The sequence below is a fragment of the Adiantum capillus-veneris genome, chromosome 4 (genome assembly GCF_014529385.1).
Source record: "Adiantum capillus-veneris isolate H3 chromosome 4, ASM1452938v2, whole genome shotgun sequence".
In the NCBI taxonomy this organism is placed as follows: Eukaryota; Viridiplantae; Streptophyta; class Polypodiopsida; order Polypodiales; family Pteridaceae; genus Adiantum; species Adiantum capillus-veneris.
Window position 1 is genome coordinate 75,689,023 of NC_140934.1, and position 19,844 is coordinate 75,708,866.

A 19,844-nucleotide genomic window follows, 5' to 3' on the forward strand; every position below is an offset into this window, starting at 1 on the left:
ATCCATCTCCTAGCAGAAGCCATTGCCCCTTTGCATAGGTTGGCAAGCCAATCTACATTTGAATGGGGGAGGGAACATGAAAAATGTTTTGAGGAAGTGAAGGGCATTCTTAGCTGTCTCCCAATCCTAATGCCACCAGATCCAAAGGAGACCTACTATGTCACTCCAAGTGTAGGTTTCGAAGCAATTGGTGTTGTTTTGATGCAAAAAGATCCTAAAACATCATACATGAGGCCGATCTATTTTGCAAGCAAGGTGATGACTCTGGCCGAGAAGGGATACACTGAAATGGAGAAAGTGGTCTTTGCAATCTTGTTTGCGGTAAGGAAGTTTCGATCGTATCTTCTCCCTGTGCCATTTGTTTTTCTCACCTTAGAGCACAATCTACCATATGTAGTACAACACATGAGCCTCTCATCTAGAATAGCAAAGTGGGTGCTTGAACTCCAAGAATTTGAATACACTTTCCTTGTAGAAGATAGCACAAGAGCAGGACTTGCAGACATTCTCACCTACAAAGTGAGAGAAAGGGAAGGATCACGACTACAAAGAGAGGAAGGCTCAAAACAGTTCAAACTAAAGGAGATTGATAATGCCCATACTTTATGCTTTGACGGAGCTTATCAAAGCCAACAAGACAAAGCAGCAGGGGGAATCATCATTTTGAACCCACAAAAGGAGGTAATGGTTAGAAAAGGTATCACTCTACCCAGTGTTCACTCTAACAATGAGGCTGAGTATGCTGCTCTAACCCTTGGGTTAGAAGAATGCAAAGAATTAGGCATACAAAGACTTATTATAAAAGGTGATTCTTTGCTAGTGGTCAGGCAAATCCAAGGGACTTGGAGATGCAAGAATCATACATTGTTTGAGTGGCTTAGTAGTGTAAGAGCTTTGATGAAGGGTTTTAAAGCAACACAGGTACAACACATTGTGAGAACTCATAACAAGGAAGTAGACTTACTCGCAAATGAAAAGCTTCAAATGGCGGTAGGAGGTGTGAAACTATATGAACCCAAATATCAAGGTCAAGAGGAGCTAAAAGACATTATCTTCTTTCTACAAGCAGGTGAGTGTCCCAAACACTTAGACAAGGTGCAAAGACATAGACTAGTTAAGAAGGCCACACCTTACCAGTTGATCGGGGATGATTTATATCACAAAGGGAAAGATTTGGTCTTGAGGAGAGTACCAGGTGTGCAAGAGATAGAGAAAATTCTTCTTTCATGTCATGATGATGTCTATGGTGGTCACTTTTCTCAAGATATCGTGGTTCAGGGTCTAGTGGAAATCACCTACCAGTGCAGCCCTTAGAGTCCTACATTATTTCATTTCCCACTACTCTGCTCACTGATTACCAGAGTCCTTGTCTCATCGCGCCTATTCTAGGGTGTGACTTCTCCGGGGTCATAGTGGATGGTGGGTCAGGCATCAACTTGATGCCCAAATTCACTATGATGACATTAGGTCTATAGCCTACTCAGCCCGCTCCCTTTACAGTGACTTTGGCAGACCAGAGAACTATTTACCTTGTGGGAATAGTAGACAAGGTCCCTCTGCAGGTATAGGACTTCACATTCAACCTAGATTTTGTTGTAGTTCACCTCCCTCAGATAGAGGGTGGATTTCCATTACTCATTGGAAGATCATGGCTCTGACACACAAAGGCACTACATGATTGGGGAACTGATTCAATGTGAATACATAGCCCAGGCTATCCAATGAAACCTATCCGCCTTAAAGGGGGAATGGATCCGATGGTGAATCATAGCTCTCTATCAATGGAGTCAACTCCCCAACCAAACCAGCCTACTCCACCAGATGGACCAAAAGAAGACCGGATGAAGTGGTTGGAGGCTACCCACTCTATGCCTTGCTATGTGGTCTCCATTCAAGCCTTGCCAGAGGATACACCATCTTCCAATGTTGCTATAGTGGCTGAGCCCAGCGCACCGACTCCATTGTTCCCAGAGGTTGATAGCTTAGCTGGCCCCTTAGTAGAAGCCTTTGGACTTGGTGAGCCTATCGAAGACCATCAAAGGGGTAAGAAATATCTTTTATAAGATTTCACCCATGCCACACCCTCACCTCACCTGTGTATGATACCCTACCCCAATCCAAGCTATCCTATGTACCAGATGAACTTCCCTTCAACAAGCTTCCACTGGGATGGTTACAAGAAGAGTATGCCGATTCAATATCAATTAGATGCCAGCTCATGATGTTTGGAAGCTCACAGAGGCGGATAGGTATTCTCTTCCTGATGCATCCTTGCCAACTACACCACCTGACCCTGTTAGCGAAGTCAACCTAGGTGACCCTGACAACCATCAGCCCATCCTGTTAGTCGCTTGGTTATGGGATCACCCCGTGTTGCTCAACTAGGTAATCTCTTTTGTGTACTCTTTCAAGGATGTGTTTGCCTGGTCTTACCATGATTCAAAAGGGATCCTAGCAGAGTTAGGAGTCCACACAATCCCTCTGGTTGAGGGGGCTAAGCCGGCTTATAAGCTCAACCCCAAGTACGCAGAATCAGTCAAAGTCGAGTTAGAACAATGCAAGAAGCAGGTATTATTGTGCCAGTGGAGCAATCAAAATGGTTGTCTCCTATGGTTATCGCTCCCAAGATGCAGTTCAACAAAATTTGAGTTTTCGTCAACTCTTGGACTCTGAATAAGGTGACAATCCCGGATGGATTCCGACCCCTTTCATTGAGAGACTCCTCGAAGATGTCACTGGGCATGTACTGTATAGTTTCATGGATGGTTTCAGCGGCTATAATCAGTTAGGAATACATCTTTACAACCAAGGAAAGACAAATTTTGTCACTCCATGGGGAATTTTTATCTACAAAAGGATGTCCTTTGGGCTGAAAAACACTCCTCCTTCATTCAATCGTATTGTCTACATCATACTTTGTCCCCTGCTCAACGACAATCTCAGAATCTTCATGGATGATTTTTCCACCTTCTCTGGAACCCAATGTTCCACCTCTGTGGAAAAGCACGTGGATCAACTCTCTACAGTCTTCTCAAAGTGTTGCGAGGTGCGCCTTAAGCTCAATCCAAACAAGTGCCACTTTTTGGTGACTCAAGGTACGCTTTTAGGTCATGTCGTGTCTAGAGAAGGTTTAGCACCTGACCCTTAGAAAATACTGGCCATTTTCAAATTGCCCCCACTTAAACACAAAGGTGTTCAAAGTTTTGTAGGCCATACAGGCTATCATCAAATGTTCATTTGCATGTATGTAGAGGTTGTCCAACCCTTGACTCGCCTGACTAGTGTTGTTGTACCCTTTAATGGTCCACAGTTGAATCCCAAGCTTTTGCCTATCTCAAAAAGTGCCTAATTGATTCACCTATTTTAGTTTCTCCTGATTGGTCCACTCCTTTTCATGTCCATACTGATGCTAGTCAATTTGCGGTCATCGCGGTCTTGACTCAGCCTAGCAAGGAGTTCAACCTAGATCGCCCAGTCCACTATGCCAATTGGTTGCTCACAAAGGCTGAGCGCAACTACAAAACCACAGAAAGGTAAGTTTTGGGTGTATTCTTTACAAAAGCTTCGTCATTACTTGTTAGGGGTTCACTTCACTATCATTACGGATCATCATGCACTGTGCTATCTTCTAAATAAACCTCAAGTTGCAGGAAGAGTTTGGAGGTGGCTACTACTGATTTGATTTCAATGTAGTTCTTCGCCCAAGCAAGCGGCATGTCATGGTCGACCACCTCTCTCCCATACACATACGTGAGCTAGATACTGGGGTTGATGATAACTTTTCGGCTAGTCACCTCTTTAAGGTCGATACAACCCCGGAATGGTATGGAGATGTGTTACATTTTCTCTCTACTGGCCTATATCCTAAGAATGCTTCTCCCTTGCAAAAAAGAAGACTCTTTCTGAAGTCTAGACCCTTCTCTGTGATTGGAAGACATCTCTATAAATCTAGGCCAGATGGTGTGATGCACAAGTGCATCTCCCCTCGTGAAGTGGACCACATTCTGGAAGATGCACGCAGTGGTCCTACAGGTGGCCATTACCCTGGTCACATCACGAACGCAAAAAATCTTACAAACAGACTTATGGTGGCCCTATCTATTCAAAGATGCTATTGCTCATGTCAAAATTTGTGATGTCTATCAACGATGTGCGCCCAAGTCTAGCAAGAAATCCAATCACCCTCTGCAGGTATCTATGGCGTAGTTGCCCTTTGAGCGATGGGGCTTGGACTTTGTTGGTCCAATTGCTCCACCTGCTCAACCCAGCAATTGTAAGTGTCTCCTGGTAGTGATGGATTATGCAACAAAGTGGACCAAGGTAGTGGCTACCATCGACTATATAGCAGCCATTGCTGCAAAATTTTTGTATGAAAATATTTTTTGCAGGTTTGGGTGCCCTCTGGAAATCACCAATGATCGAGGTAGTCATTTTGTCAATGACTTGATCTCCACACTCCTCATGAACTAGAAGATTTTTCATCGCAGATCTTGCTCTTACTACTATCCCAGAGCAAATGGGCAAGCCGAGAGAACTAACAAAGTGCTAATTGCACTTCTCAAAAAAGCTTGTCACCTGCATCCAACTTCTTGGGCTCAAGCTATCATCGGCACAGTCTAGGCTTATCACACGTCCTTCAAAGAAACCACTAACCACACCCCATTCCAGCTAGCTTTTGGTCTAGAAGCACTTGCACCATACAAGTTCAACTCAGGCTCAGCAAGAGTGGGACGCGTCACAACGGGGATTGTTTCTGAAAACCTTTCTCATCTCTCAAAGTTAGAAGAAAGTAGTATGTTAGCTTCACATGCTCTACAAGTCGAGCAACTTCGTCGCAAAGCCTAGCATGATCGCCATCTCAAAAAGCCAAAAATAGCACAAGGGACATCGGTGCTACTCTATCAAGCTAAATATCTAAAAAAGCTAAGAAGCTAGGACCTGGCAAGGACCATTCATGGTACAAGATATTTCGCCACAGGGGTCTGTCCAGTTAGTCACTCTGGAAGGTGTTCTCTTGTCGCTGGTAAATGGATCCAGAATCAAGTGCTATCACTCACCCTGACTCTTTAGAAATTTGGTGATGTTATCCCTCCCACCAACAACCATATGGCTGTCTCCTCCTCAGCTCTCTCCAGCTTTCTGTTTTTCCCTCTTCTCAAGTCTTTCTCATGTCAGTTCTCATCTTAGTTGTAATCAGTGTTATCGCTAAAATTATCCTACTTTTACTGCATGTATCCATTTTGCTCTTATCTCATTGATATAGTTTGGTTTTTGGAGTCCTACTATGATCCAGCTTTTTCTTTTTAATTATTTGAACTCACTCATATATTGGATTGTCATCCTCATGTTTCTATTTGTGTCTCTATTTCTATCTCTATGTATCTCTATCTCTGTGTCTCTCTGTCTCTATTGCCTCTCTATCCTTGTGGATTTGTTAAAAGGAAATATCATCTCTATTGTCTCTACACCCTCTCTGTCCTTGTGGATTTGTTCAACATCCGAGGTTCAACTCTCATCGGATAGATCTTTGATTTTTCTTGGTATTGTTTCTAGGATGTTAAAACCTACTTTGTCTAACCCTAACCCCCTATCCTATCTGCTCACCCCTACCTGCTACACTCGCCCCCCTAGCCATACCTTGCCCCTAGTCCCTCCCCCTCGCCCCTTATCTACCCCTCAACCCCCCTACCCACCCCTCGCCCCTAGTCCCTACCCACCCCTCACTCCCCTATCTACCTCTGGCCCCCTAACCCCTTGCCCCTAGTCCCTCCCCCTTGCCCCTTACCTACCCACCCCTCTCCCTAGTCCCTACCCCTCGCCCCCACCTCACCAGCCCTCGCCCCCTATCTACCCCTCACCCCCCTATCTACCTCTTGGCCCCTAACCCCTCGTCCCTCATCCCCTATACCCAGCCCTCGATTCCAGAGTTTTCACATTGACCTGATGGCTCCACCTCAAGATTTTACTACTTTGGGTGCAGCAGTGGCCACAACTCTATCTCTTGGATGACAGAATCAGGAGCTCACCATTGTACAGATGCAGTACCTAGTGGTTTTCTTTCACAATTTTTTAGTATTCCTCTCCTCGAGATGGTGAACAGTCTTGTGGTGGGAAACATGTAGTAGGCTACAGTGTCCCTTTCACAGGACACATAGTTAGTATAGTTGGTCTGGTCTGGTTCACACTGGACAGACTCTCTGGGCTAGGCAGTGACACATGGCATGGATATGGATGGTGGTCTAGTGGAAATTGTGGCCTAGTCACCACCACCACTCAATTTGGAGATAGACTTAGATGGCTGACATTTATGAACTGTTGGTGGCTCTTTATGGTTGTACATATGAGTAGTAGTTGTTGGGTCACAATCATCTTCTTCATCTATGGTCCAGCATTGTCGTTTAGAGTAGTGAGTCTATACACACAGCACGTCTGCACCATCCTTGCACATTTGAGCCTCTCGACACCCCCATTTTACCTATGAGTTCTGGGCTGGAGCTAAGTGTGCTGCCATGCTAGAGTCTGTATTGGTTCCTTTGAGATAGTTGAGTCCATATGTTCTGGTCAGTTGCTATTGTGTCTCTATGTTGATTGATGTTATCTGTTGTTTTCTGTGTTTTCATTTTGTTTTGAGTGAGATGTCACACACATTGAACTAAGGAACGCCCACTGTAGAGAGCACAACACACCATTCTATAGTCTTATTTCCATACATTTTTGTTAGAACTAATATCCTTGGCCTTTTTCTTAAATTGGGTCAAAGCATTTAGAGTTTTCTTGTGATGACAACACATACAAGTAATTTCCCATTTTTCTTGGGGACAACCACAATGGGTGACACCCAATCAGTGTGTTCAATCTCATAAATGAATTCTGCCTCCTTGAGCTTGTCAATCTCTTCTTTAACTTGGTTGGTAAATGTGTCTTGTTTATCATTTTGTCTTGCAACAATTAGCAAGCATAAACTTGGCTTGAGAGTCATGCAATAGCCTATGGTGCATAAAAAGAGATATGGAGATCAAATGCAAAGGAGGCCTATTATCATTAAAAGAGTGGGTCTTCTTTCAAGCAGTGGAATAGCAAAGGCAACAGGGCCACAAAGAGAGAGAGAGAGAGAGAGAGAGAGAGAGAGAGAGAGAGAGAGAGAGAGAGAGAGAGAGAGAGAGAGAGAGAGAGAGAGAGAGAGAGAGAGAACCACATTGAAATTGGAAATGGTTGCACTTAAATGAAAGAGCACCAGACAAGGAACACAATACAATTGTCAAAAGAAAAATTGGATTACTGGAGCTTGAGAAAGATTGCTTATAAGTTGCTTGAGAATAACCGCTCTCAGTCGTACACTTCAAACTCTCCAAAACTTAAGATAAAGATACAAAAGGTTGTGTTCAAACTCAAAAACTTGAGTTCTATGCCTAGGGCTCTTTGTGGGTTAGTGGTCGGCTTACAAGGCTCCGATCTCATACTTAGGTGTTAGCAGACCAACTAACGGACGCCCACTTGGCCGGACACCACAATTGTACTCTATTATTTCTTCGAGCTAGTGTAGTGATACTCTGTGTGAATCGTGATTCGAGAGTAGAAAGTTGATTCCCTAAGTTGTAATTCTGTCATGGTATTTGTAACAGCCCATGTGAGGTGGCCACTAGCCATTTAGAAAGCCCTATGTATAAAGGTCAATAACTTTAATGTGAAAGGAGGCTTATCTTTGAAGAAGAAAGGAGCTTTGCAAAACACACGCTCAAGCTGCTCCAACTCGTAATCAATTTTTCTAATGATTGAGTAATCCAATTTCAATTTCAAAACTTGCATTTTGTTTTCTCTTTCAATTAAGTGTAAGCATTGTCAGTTTTGTTGAGCCTAATCTTCAGATTTGAGTACTTAAATCATTTTTTTTTAACGTTTTGACCGTAGGATAGTCTTCTTAGACCAAGGGAAACATTTTTGGTATGTTCTATTGCAGTTTTTAGGACCTCTTTCATGATGGATCGTGATTATGGTGCCTTATTGGATTGCGACCACACTTGGTAGGATAGTGCCCTTTAGACCTCCTCCTAAAGTTTTGTTGCATTTCGAGTCCGTTCGAGTGCCGAAATGGCATGATGACCTAGAGCGGTGGACATAGGAAAAATTGATATGTTCTGCTTGTTAGGTTCGATTTTTGAGATTGACAACATCAAAGAGTCTTCGTGCCCCATCCGAGTCACTTCCCTGATTATTGGGTGAAAGCATGTTAACGTGTCGCGCTTTTTGTGCTAGTTAACATATGCCAACAAGCACATCTTGTAAGCATAACACATGTATAGGATAATCGTGTTTTTCAAGTGTGTGGGCCATTATCACGAACTATACAAAGTGTATACTTGGACTTCAAAAAATGAATCATTATATTTTTAAAATCTTAAACAATTAAGCTCAGTCATTACGTTGAGGTAGTGGTGTAGTCATGTTGCATGGAAGGAAACACGGCGCAGGGGCCACAAGTCAGAGAGAGGGAAACAGGTCTGCAATCAGAGGCCAGCAGTCATCCCAAGTGGAGGGTATCTCACCACCGGAGCCAACCACCTCCGACATCTCTCTTGACAGTACTCCATCGAGAAGGAAGTCGAGGGGAAAAGGTTTTGTTGCTTCTCCTCCTGCAAAAGATTGAAGGCTTCTAATTCCCAAGGGTTTCCAATGTCAAAGTACATGCATGCAGGGAAGGGGAAGCAGGACTCGGTTACTCTCTCTCTCTCTCTCTCTCTCTCTCTCTCTCTCTCTCTCTCTCTCTCTCTCTCTCTCTCTCTCTCTCTCTCTCTCTCTCTCTCTCTCTCTCTCTCTCTCTCTCTCTCTCTCTCTCTCTCTCTCTCTCTCTCTCTCTCTCTCTCTCTCTCTCTCTCTTCAATGAGGGGGACACATTTGGAAGCAAGAAAAGCATGACACATTTCTCCAGCAATCTCCGACTTGGGTGCGAGGATTCACTAACAGATTAGTTGAGAAAGTTGTGTTGCTAAGCATATGATGCAATCAACACAAAGGACTATGCATTCAGCTTATATGCTTGTTTTTGCAGTAGCCTGTGGCTGCAATCTTGTTGTGGATTCTCTCACACTGATCAAGTGCTTGTGCATTGCCTTAGGCATTCAAGGTGCATGCTTAGATGATTGCACTTAAGGAGAGCCCGTGCAATTTCTTGTGTAGAAATTACTTGACATCCCTATTCTAATAAGCCTCTATGGTGTGTATGCCGATGGAAAGCTCCCAAGCTCAACATTCCATTGTAGCAAAAGTTTTGTGTAACAACAAAAGCGTTTAATGTTGTCCATGGCCTCTCCATGGATGATGTCGACCTCAAATTGATAAAGTGGGAGCAGATTACAGATGTGGAGTGGTTCAGTGTATTCAGAGAGGCAAATGATTGCATCAAATGTCGCTTCAAATGCAGTAGCATTTGTAGCGACATGTACGACCAAGTACTTCAGCTGCACTACAGAGTGTACTAGAAGGCCCCCACCAACATGGAAATTAATTCAGATTTTGCGAAGGGTTTTGTAAAACAATTCAACCCAGTTCAAATTGCAAGTGGCTCAATCATCCAGTTCAATTGGGTTGAGTTTGTTGTCTAGCATTTGCAAGACCTTCAATAAAAAGGATACTACGATGCCCATGTTAAAAAGTGGAGGGTGTGTAATACCCACCCCTCAATTCAAAAAACAAAGGAGGGCTCTGCGTAAACAAAGGACGATTGCACTGGCCAAGTAGCTCCGAATGTTGTTTTTGCACACCCCTCTCTATTAACAACTCTCACAAAGTGACAGCAAGCCTGTCATATTTTGGGCTCTCTGATTTGCAGCACATCATGAGTGCAAGTGACCATCTCAAAAATCAACTGCAAGATGCTAAACAGCAGCTTAAGAATGCAGTTCAGGATCTTCAATCTACAAGGGTTCTGAAAGCAAGCCATGATATGGTCATCCCTTTAGTACCTGCTATGAGACAAAAGCTTCACGATGCTGAGAATAAATTGCGGTGTTTAGGCCTCATTGACAGTGTGGATGCAAGGAGAGAAATAATGCTCAAGGTAAATATTGAGACACTGAAAGAGACACTAGATGGTTTGGGGATTCCTCACAGTGAGGACACCCCCACTGGTGTTGATATTGACATAACCTGTCTTCGTGTAAGTGCCGATGTTTTTTGTGATTGAACCTTATGTTTTGAATATGTGCACAACTATGCTATGTATTTACCATGGTTTTGTTTTGATTGGTTTGTAGATTAATGTGGAGGTGCAAGAAGAAAAAGTGCATGCCTGTGATAGTCAATTGCAGCTGCTCATGCAGATAAGTAGGATGATACAAGGCTCCTTCATCCCCACTGCCCTATGCAAGATAGCTATGCACATTTTTATAGAGTTTAGAGGAGGGGTACTCAATGGGACAACAAGAAATAAGTGTACTTGTTGTCTTCTGCCACTAGAAGTACACAAAATCAGTCCAATGGTCAAAATGCCAAGTGAGCATACCTATCACCTAATCTGATTTGTTGTTGCATGCTCCCTGGGGACTGAATGTAGAGCTTCCATTTGTCAACAGAGGATACCAACTAAATGATGTGGCAAGGTCACACAGCAAGGACCTCCAATCACATAGAGTTCTGGTAAAATAATGTTAAGGAACAGTTATCTAGCCTTGATTCCTACACTAGCCCTGTGTATGCTAGTTAGCCTAGAAGGTATGGTGGCTAGCATATTGTGTATGGTAGTTGGCAAACCTAGTTATGCTACTTAACATACTATCAGATATAGCTAGCATACATTTCCATGGTGGTAAGCATATTGTGTATGCTAGTTAGCACAGCTAGTTATTGTCATAAAATCTAATATCTAACCAACCCAAATGATTTTCTCATATTAAATTGATCACTTAATGTGTGAGAATAAATGGGAACGAGTGTTAAGATATAGATATGTGCTTATAGATCTATCTCAACACGGGGCCAATAGTAAAGGGGCCCAAATGGGAGATGGTCTATCAAGAGCAAGGCTAACCAATGGAGCATAAGACCTTAGGATTAGCTTCATTGAAGACCTCCAATAATGTGTGTAAAAGTCCTTTGACCTTAGGTAAGCTAGGCCTTAGCTTGAGGTGGGGACCCGGCCGGCCCAAGCTCGAGGTGCTTGTCGTGCTTGAGGTGCTTGTCCTGCTTGAGGTGCTTGTCATGATTGAGGTGCTTGATTAAGATGCTTGAGGTGCTTGACTGGCTCCATGCTTGAGGTGCTTGACTTGGTGCATGATTAAGGTGCTTGAGGTGCCTTGAGAAGCTTGCCTGAGATGCTTGTGGGAACACCCCCTACTTCAAGTGCTTAGTCATGCTTCATGACTAAGGGGCTTGCTCATCCAAAGTAAAAAATATCCCGACAAGGAGGGGGGCGAGCCTACAAGGGGGGGGGGGATGAGAGAGAACACACACACACACACACAAGGGAAGCCCCAGCTTGAAGAGGCAGCAAGGACACTTGTCAAGTTCCTTCCCATGTTGCCCTCATGGTGTGCCTGAAGCCTATTGGTTGGCCACCCAAGGGGTCCAATGATAATTTAGGATATTTAATTAATTGATTTTGCATTTATCAAGTCCTCTCTCTCAAAGGGGAAAGGGGGACACTTGTCCCAAGGCTACCCATGTTGCTTGTAATGGCTCCTGCTTGTGATTGGCTAGGCCTGGGGGGGGTCCAATGAGCTTCAAACATGAGCTACAAGGGGGGGTCGACCCAAGCAAGCTAGGGGGGTGCTTAGGGGGTATACTCACCCACACACACTCACAAACACTCTCATGGTGTACTATGCAAAGTGCAAGAGCTCCCTCTCCTTCTCCAAGCAAGTAGAGGTTGAGAGCCTACACCAACACTCTTGGCTATGGAGTGCAAATCCATCCAAGAGCCATGCTTCAATGCTTGAGCTTGCCATCTGTTTCTTCTTCATTACTATGCTATTATGTATGCTAGCACAAGAGTTATGATAAGTGAGGAACTAGCTCTTTCTCGTATGAAATGTTTCTTCTTCCTCTTCCCTACCCTCATTCCCTGCTAGCTCTCTCCACCTTCGAAGGTGTTTGAGGTCTTGGGACTGAGGCTTGGTATAGTTAAAGCTTTCTTCAAGTTTAGGTTATGCTATGATGGTGATGCATGAAGCTTTCCATCTTCATTGCTTCACCTAGGTCACAAGGAACACAAAGAATGTATTGTAACAAGTCTCTCTTTATGGGAGAAATCATAATACAAATGCCTATTGGAGGGGGGACCGGCTCCACATAAATCCGGTCCTCAACTATTGTCATGTTCTCTAAATTCTCTCTCTTGCAAAAGTATTGTCCATGCCAAGTTAACTAATTGCTATAATTATGTTGCTATCTTCAAGTATGTCTACCCGCTATGCTCACAAAATCATTTCTTGAAAGTACTCTCATTAAATTCCGCTACTCTCAAATTGAATAGGCAAATTCCATTACATTGGTATCAGAGCATTTGGTTTCTCTTTTCTTGCTTAAGAAGAGAGGTCCTTAAGTAGCCTATAAATGGTTGATGTTGTTAATTATAATAGAGTAAGTGGATTTGGGATCTAATATCGGTTTTGTTAAGCCCACTATGTGGGGGATGGTGCACACCTCGGGAGATTTGGAGTTAATAATGGAGTCTTTTTAGACTTGCCTACGGCTTTACCATCATTGAGCCATAAGAAGTCCGAAAGGAGATAGCCCTTGGCAACTCTGCTATGTTAGACCTACTCGTCTACTCTCTATAATTAACCACTTTGAGCCGTGGGTGTAGATACTTAAGAGCCGATTTTCAAAGGCTAAGAGGAGTGGCAACCAAGGTTTTGAACTGCCAAAGAATACAATAAGTATAAACATAAATTTTGTTAACATGGCTGACAATAATCAAGAGAGTAGAATGAACATTGATAGCTTTGATTTTGCACATGAAGGTGCTAATGATGATGCTCCCATGTTTGTGAATTATCTCGTTGCTAGGTTGCAGCAAGCTATGGGCAACCCTGCTTTGCAAGCCGAAGTTACTCAACAACTTCGTGCTTATGGAATTTCCCTTCCTCTCCCAGAGGAGAGAGAGCTTAGGAGGTCTCTTGAAAAGACCCCCAAAAGAAGACTCTCTCCCATTCGAGAGGAGGAATCCAAAGAGAAAGAAAGCAATGAAAGTCTAAGTTCTTCTGAAGAGGTGGCTCCACAAAGACGGCGGTCTAGACGATCGCCTACTCCTCCCAAGAGGAAAAGAGCAACCTATAGTCCTTCTCCTCATCACTCTGAAAGGCAAGAGAGGAAACAAAGGAAGAAAAGGGCTAGGAAGAGGTCACCCTCTTCTCCTTCTTCTTCACCTTCCTCCTCTTCCGATGAAAGTTATGGCTATTCTCCTAGAGAATACAAGAGGGGAGGACATCGCAAATCATTTCCTGCATGGCGAAGGTCACAAAAGCTAAAGAAGTTCAAGGAGGGAGGAAAGAGTATCTCTTTTCTCACCTACGATGGCACCTTTGGTGCTACCGACAAAGTGTTGGCCTTCATCCAACAATTTGATGCGGCCTTTGGGGATGAGGGCTTCACAGAGTCCTCCAAGCTACGCCATGTAGCTATGCACTTCCAAAAATCAGCTCGTCAATGGTGGGCTAGCCTTCGTGGCAATGGAGAAGCCCCAAAGACATGGAAAACTCTACGAGTTTCCATCATCAAGCAATTTCTTCCAAGCGATACTAAAGATAAAGTTCTTACCGAATGGTGCGGCTTGAAGCTTCTCTCTCATGAGTCTATCAACAAGTATGTAGACAAGTTTTGGGATTTACATCTCAAAGCTATTTTCTTTCAAAAGATAGACTTTGCCGAGCAAAGACAGCAATTCTGTGCGGGATTACCTGAAGAGATGGCCGAATACATCAACTCTCAACGGCCTAGTACTATTACTGAAGTAATCCATCACACCATGGTTGCTTCACGCATCAATTTCCATCAAGGGGCTAGACGTAATGTCAAGCCCATGGAAAACAAAGATAAAAATGATGCAAAGGGGAAATCCAATGCACAAAATAATTCCCAAGGCACTTCCAACAACAACAATCGGTCCAAGGAGAAGGGAGTTTACAAAGGTAAAAACAAACTCTCTCCTGAAGAGCTTGAAGCTTTTCGCAAGGACCATAAATGGTTCAAGTGTGGGGAGCAAGGACATGGCTATCGTTCTTGCCCCAAGAAGAATACTCGCAATGAGACTCCTAGGGCTTCCACCATCGAATCTCCAAAAGAGGATGCTCATTGCAAAGGATCATCACTCTCCTATGCTTGGGGAAAGGTAAGAGAGCATGATGCCTTCATCTTGTTTGACCCTGGCTCTACCCTCAACTTCATATCAATAGAGTTGGCCACCAAGTTGGGCATTCAAGCTTTTGAGATGGGAGATATAGTAACAGCTGATGCAGCTTTCAAGGGACAACAAGCCTCCATTACTCCCTTGATTGGGAAGTTGAGGCTTCATGTCCAAAGCTATGTCGACAAAGAAGACTTCTTCATCTCTCCTCTCCAACATCAGGATGTTATCCTAGGGGCACCATGGTTTGATCGCATGGCTGCCAACATGAAGTTCCCTGAAAGGATAATTTACTTCACCTACAGGGGAAAGAACATGTATATAGATGCTAGTGAGTGTGGTCGCACTATTCCACTTGTAATTCCTCTTTCTTTTAATAAATCAATGAAGAGCTCAGTTTCTGCGTACATGATTTATGTCAAAGAGTCTCTAAAAGCTAATAATGTTTCATCAAATGAAAATGATAGGAATCAAGAAGAGTTAGACTTGTCTACTTTTCTAAAAGGATTCCAAGATGTGTTCATCGATGATATCCCTATGGACCTACCTCCAAAACGAGGGGATGATGACCATCGTATTGAGCTCCTTCCAGGAAGCTCACCGCCTAACAAACCTCCTTATCGAGTCTCACAAGCTCAACAAGAGGAGATTATGAGGCAAGTACAGGAATTGGTAGACAAAGGGATGGTGAGGCCTAGTTCCTCTCCCTTTTGTTCTCCAGTCCTTTTAGTGCAAAAGAAAGATGGTACATACCGTATGTGTGTGGACTATCGAGCACTAAACCATATCATTGTCAAAAACAGATTTCATGTGCCTCGGGTAGAAGATCTGTTTGATAAGCTACAAGGCTCTACCTACTTCAGTAGGATTGACCTTAAGAGTGGCTATCATCAAATAAGGATAGTGGATGAAGATATCTTAAAGACCGCATTTCGCACAACATTTGGTCTTTATGAATATCTAGTCATGCCTTTTGGCTTGACTAATGCACCAGCTACTTTCAATCGTCTCATGGAGAAAATTTTTAGACCATATCGTAAATTCATTGGAGTGTTCTTTGATGATATCATCATCTAATCCAAATCTTTGGAGGAACATAAGCAACATCTCCAAGTGATTTTTCAAGCCTTGAGGGAAAACAAACTTTTTCTCAACCAAAAGAAAAGTGAATTCTTCCTTCAAGAGATTCAATATCTAGGTCATATTATCTCTCACGATGGTATTCGTATGGATCCATCAAAGTTAGAGGTAATAAAATCATGGCCTAACCCAAGGAATCTACATGAGCTAAGAAGCTTTATTGGTATGTGTGCATACTATAGACGCTTCATAGCAAAATTCTCTCAAGTAGCAGGACCACTACACGACTTAACAAAGAATAACGTTAAGTTTGTATGGACTGCTAAGGAGCAAAATACTTTTGAAAAACTCAAAGAGAAGCTTACTTCCCAACCAGTCCTCGTGCTTCCGGATCTCTCAAAACCATTTGAGGTCCAATGTGATGCTTGTGGTGATTGCCTTGGAGCGGTTTTTCTTCAAGAAGGGCATGCTATAGCATATGAGAGTCGAAGGTCAATAGTGATGAACGAGTATTGGGCATTTATGAGAAAGAGATTTTAGTTGCTCTACATGCCCTAGATACATGGAAGCACTACCTATTGGGGACTCCATTTATCTACGAACCGACCACCAAAGTCTCAAGTATTTCATGACGCAAACCAAACTTTCCGACAAATAAATGAGGTGGGCAAATTTTCTTTTGCAATTTAATTTCCATATTGCTCACATAGTTGGTAAGCACAATCAAGTTGCCGATGCACTTTCACGACGACAAAAAGTTAATGCGGTGTCTATAGATACTCACAATGATCTATCCTCTATGATAGATGAGTATGCTAATGACCCTGACTTTAGAGACATAATGTCAGCCCTTGCTTTGGGGAAGAAAGAGGAACCATTTACCTTGCAGGATGGTTATCTTCTCCACGGCAATAGGCTATGTGTTACACATTCCCTTCGTGAGAAGGTTATGTATGAATCCCATGCTCCTCCATATACAGGGCATCGAGGTATTCAACCTACTCTCCGAGGAGTAGAGACGTATTTCTATTGGCCTACCATGAAAGTGGACATACAAGAGTATGTTTCAAAATGTGTAGTATGCCAAAAGACCAAGTATGATAGAGGGAAGCAACCTGGATTACTCCAGCCATTGCCTATTCCAAATTCACCATGGGAGAGTATATCCATGGATTTCATCTTTGGATTACCCAAGTCTATCCATGGGAATACAGGAATATGGACAATAGTCGACAGGTTGAGCAAGCAAGCACATTTTATTCCTGTCAAAAAGACTATTAAGGCACATCAAATGGCAACTCTCTTCATATCTCAGATTTTCAAGCACCATGGATTACCCACATCCATCGTGTCAGATAGAGATCCTAGAATGACCAGTAATTTCTGGAAAGGTCTCTTTGAAAATCTAGGAACAAGATTGAATTTCTCTTCGGCCTATCACCCACAAACGGATGGCCAAAGTGAGATAGCCAATCTTACGATACTCGATCTACTCAAGACTTATGTTACCGAAGTAGATCAACGCTCACAATGGGAAAAGTATTTACCTCTAGTAGAGTATGCCTACAATAATACTGTACATACTTCTACGGGGAAAGCACCTTTCAAGATCATAGAGGGAAGACTTAAAAGTCCCTTGCTGCTCAAAGTACATGGGAAGATCTTCGCCGCCGATGAGTATAGCCGTGACCTACAAGAATCTTTTCAAAAGATTAGGGAGGCTATAGCCATCTCTCAACAAAGGAAAAAAGCTGCTGCTGATAAGCACAGAAGAGCCTTAATGTTCAAAGAAAATGATTGGGCCTTACTCAAGTTTCCTAAGGCTCCATTAAGGCAAACGACGGGCAAAAATCCTACGGGCCATCAAAAGTATTATGCTAAACTAGCAAAAAGATACTATGGTCCTTTCCAAATCTTGAATCCCATCAATGAGACGGCTTATCAACTCAAGTTGCCCAACCATTGGCTTATACACAATGCCTTTCATGTAAGCCTACTTAAGCCCTATAAAGGAGAGCCACCAACTGAACCAATTATTGAAGACCCTCCCGAAGTTGCAGACCAAGAAGAGGTGCTACAACCCGAAGCTGTCCTTCGGCATGAAGACAAGGTACTACGACATGGTAAGATAATCCGACGGTATCTTATTAAGTTCAAAAATTATCCTTTTGAAGATGCTAAATGGATGCAAGGAGTACAACTTAAGGATAGTATGAACCTTGTCAATGCTTACAATGCTACATTAGAGTAAGCAAATGTACAACTCTCTTTTAAATGACTCATGTTTTTGTCTTATAAGACTAATCCTCTTTTTAATTGTGCACAAATTTAACTAGTATGCATGCTTAGAATCATGTTTGTGATGACGACGTCTCTCAAACACCAAGTAGAATTTGTCACTCTAATTTGGGAGAATGAAATGGACTAAAGAGCAGACATGCTTGCAGCAGCTATGTCTCCCAAGCACCAAATGGATTAGTCATCCATCTTGGAAAGATGTCGTAGGGTAAAAAAGGGATCCTCTACCCGCTAAGTACGATTGACTAATGACTAAGGCTTTATCTCTTCTACCTCATAGTCGAGGACAACTATGATTTCAAGAGAGAGGTAATGTCATAAAATCTAATATCTAACCAACCCAAATGATTTTCTCAAATTAAATTGATCACTTAATGTGGGAGAATAAATGGGAACAAGTGTTAAGATATAGATATGTGCTTATAGATCTATCTCAACACGGGGCCAATAGTAAAGGGGCCCAAATGGGAGATGGTCTATCAAGAGCAAGGCTAACCAATGGAGCATAAGACCTTAGGCTTATCTTCATTGAAGACCTCCAATAATGTGTGTAAAAGTCCTTTGACCTTAGGTAAGCTAGGGCTTAGCTTGAGGTGGGAACCCGGCCCAAGCTCGAGGTGCTTGTCGTGCTTGAGGTGCTTGTCCTGCTTGAGGTGCTTGTCATGCTTGAGGTGCTTGACTGGCTCCATGCTTGAGGTGCTTGACTTGGTGCATGATTAAGGTGTTTAAGGTGCCTTGAGAAGCTTGCCTAAGATGCTTGTGGGAACACCCCCTACTTCAAGTGCTTAGTCATGCTTCATGACTAAGGGGCTTGCTCATCCAAAGTAAAAAATATCCCGACAAGGAGGGGGGCGAGCCTACAAGGGGGGGGGGGGGGGGGGGGATGAGAGAGAACACACACACACACACACAAGGGAAGCCCCAGCTTGAAGAGGCAGCAAGGACACTTGTCAAGTTCCTTCCCATGTTGCCCTCATGGTGTGCCTGAAGCCTATTGGTTGGCCACCCAAGGGGTCCAATGATAATTTAGGATATTTAATTAATTGATTTTGCATTTATCAAGTCCTCTCTCTCAAAGGGGAAAGGGGGACACTTGTCCCAAGGCTACCCATGTTGCGTGTAATGGCTCCTGCTTGTGATTGGCTAGGCCTGGGGGGGTCCAATGAGCTTCAAACATGAGCTACAAGGGGGGGTCGACCCAAGCAAGCTAGGGGGGTGCTTAGGGGGTATACTCACCCACACACACTCACAAACACTCTCATGGTGTACTATGCAAAGTGCAAGAGCTCCCTCTCCTTCTCCAAGCAAGTAGAGGTTGAGAGCCTACACCAACACTCTTGGCTATGGAGTGCAAATCCATCCAAGAGCCATGCTTCAATGCTTGAGCTTGCCATCTGTTTCTTCTTCATTACTATGCTATTATGTATGCTAGCACAAGAGTTATGATAAGTGAGGAACTAGCTCTTTCTCGTATGGAATGTTTCTTCTTCCTCTTCCCTACCCTCATTCCCTGCTAGCTCTCTCCACCTTCGAAGGTGTTTGAGGTCTTGGGACTGAGGCTTGGTATAGTTAAAGCTTTCTTCAAGTTTAGGTTATGCTATGATGGTGATGCATGAAGCTTTCCATCTTCATTGCTTCACCTAGGTCACAAGGAACACAAAGAATGTCTTGTAACAAGTCTCTCTTTATGGGAGAAATCATAATACAAATGCCTATTGGAGGGGGGACCGGCTCCACATAAATCCGGTGATTGTTGTCATGTTCTCTAAATTCTCTCTCTTGCAAAAGTATTGTCCATGCCAAGTTAACTAATTGCTATAATTATGTTGCTATCTTCAATTATGTCTACCCGCTATGCTCACAAAATCATTTCTTGAAAGTACTCTCATTAAATTCCGCTACTCTCAAATTGAATAGGCAAATTCCATTACAGTTATCCTAGCTAACATTTTTTGACATTTTTTGTATGCTAGTTAGCATACTGTGTATGCTAATAAGCATACCTTCTATGCTAGTTAACAAACTTTACATGCTAACTAGCATAGAGAGTTTCCAAATTAGAAACAAAGTATGCTAATCAGCATATTAAATAGGCTAATTAGTGCATAGTGTGTTAACTAGCAAACAG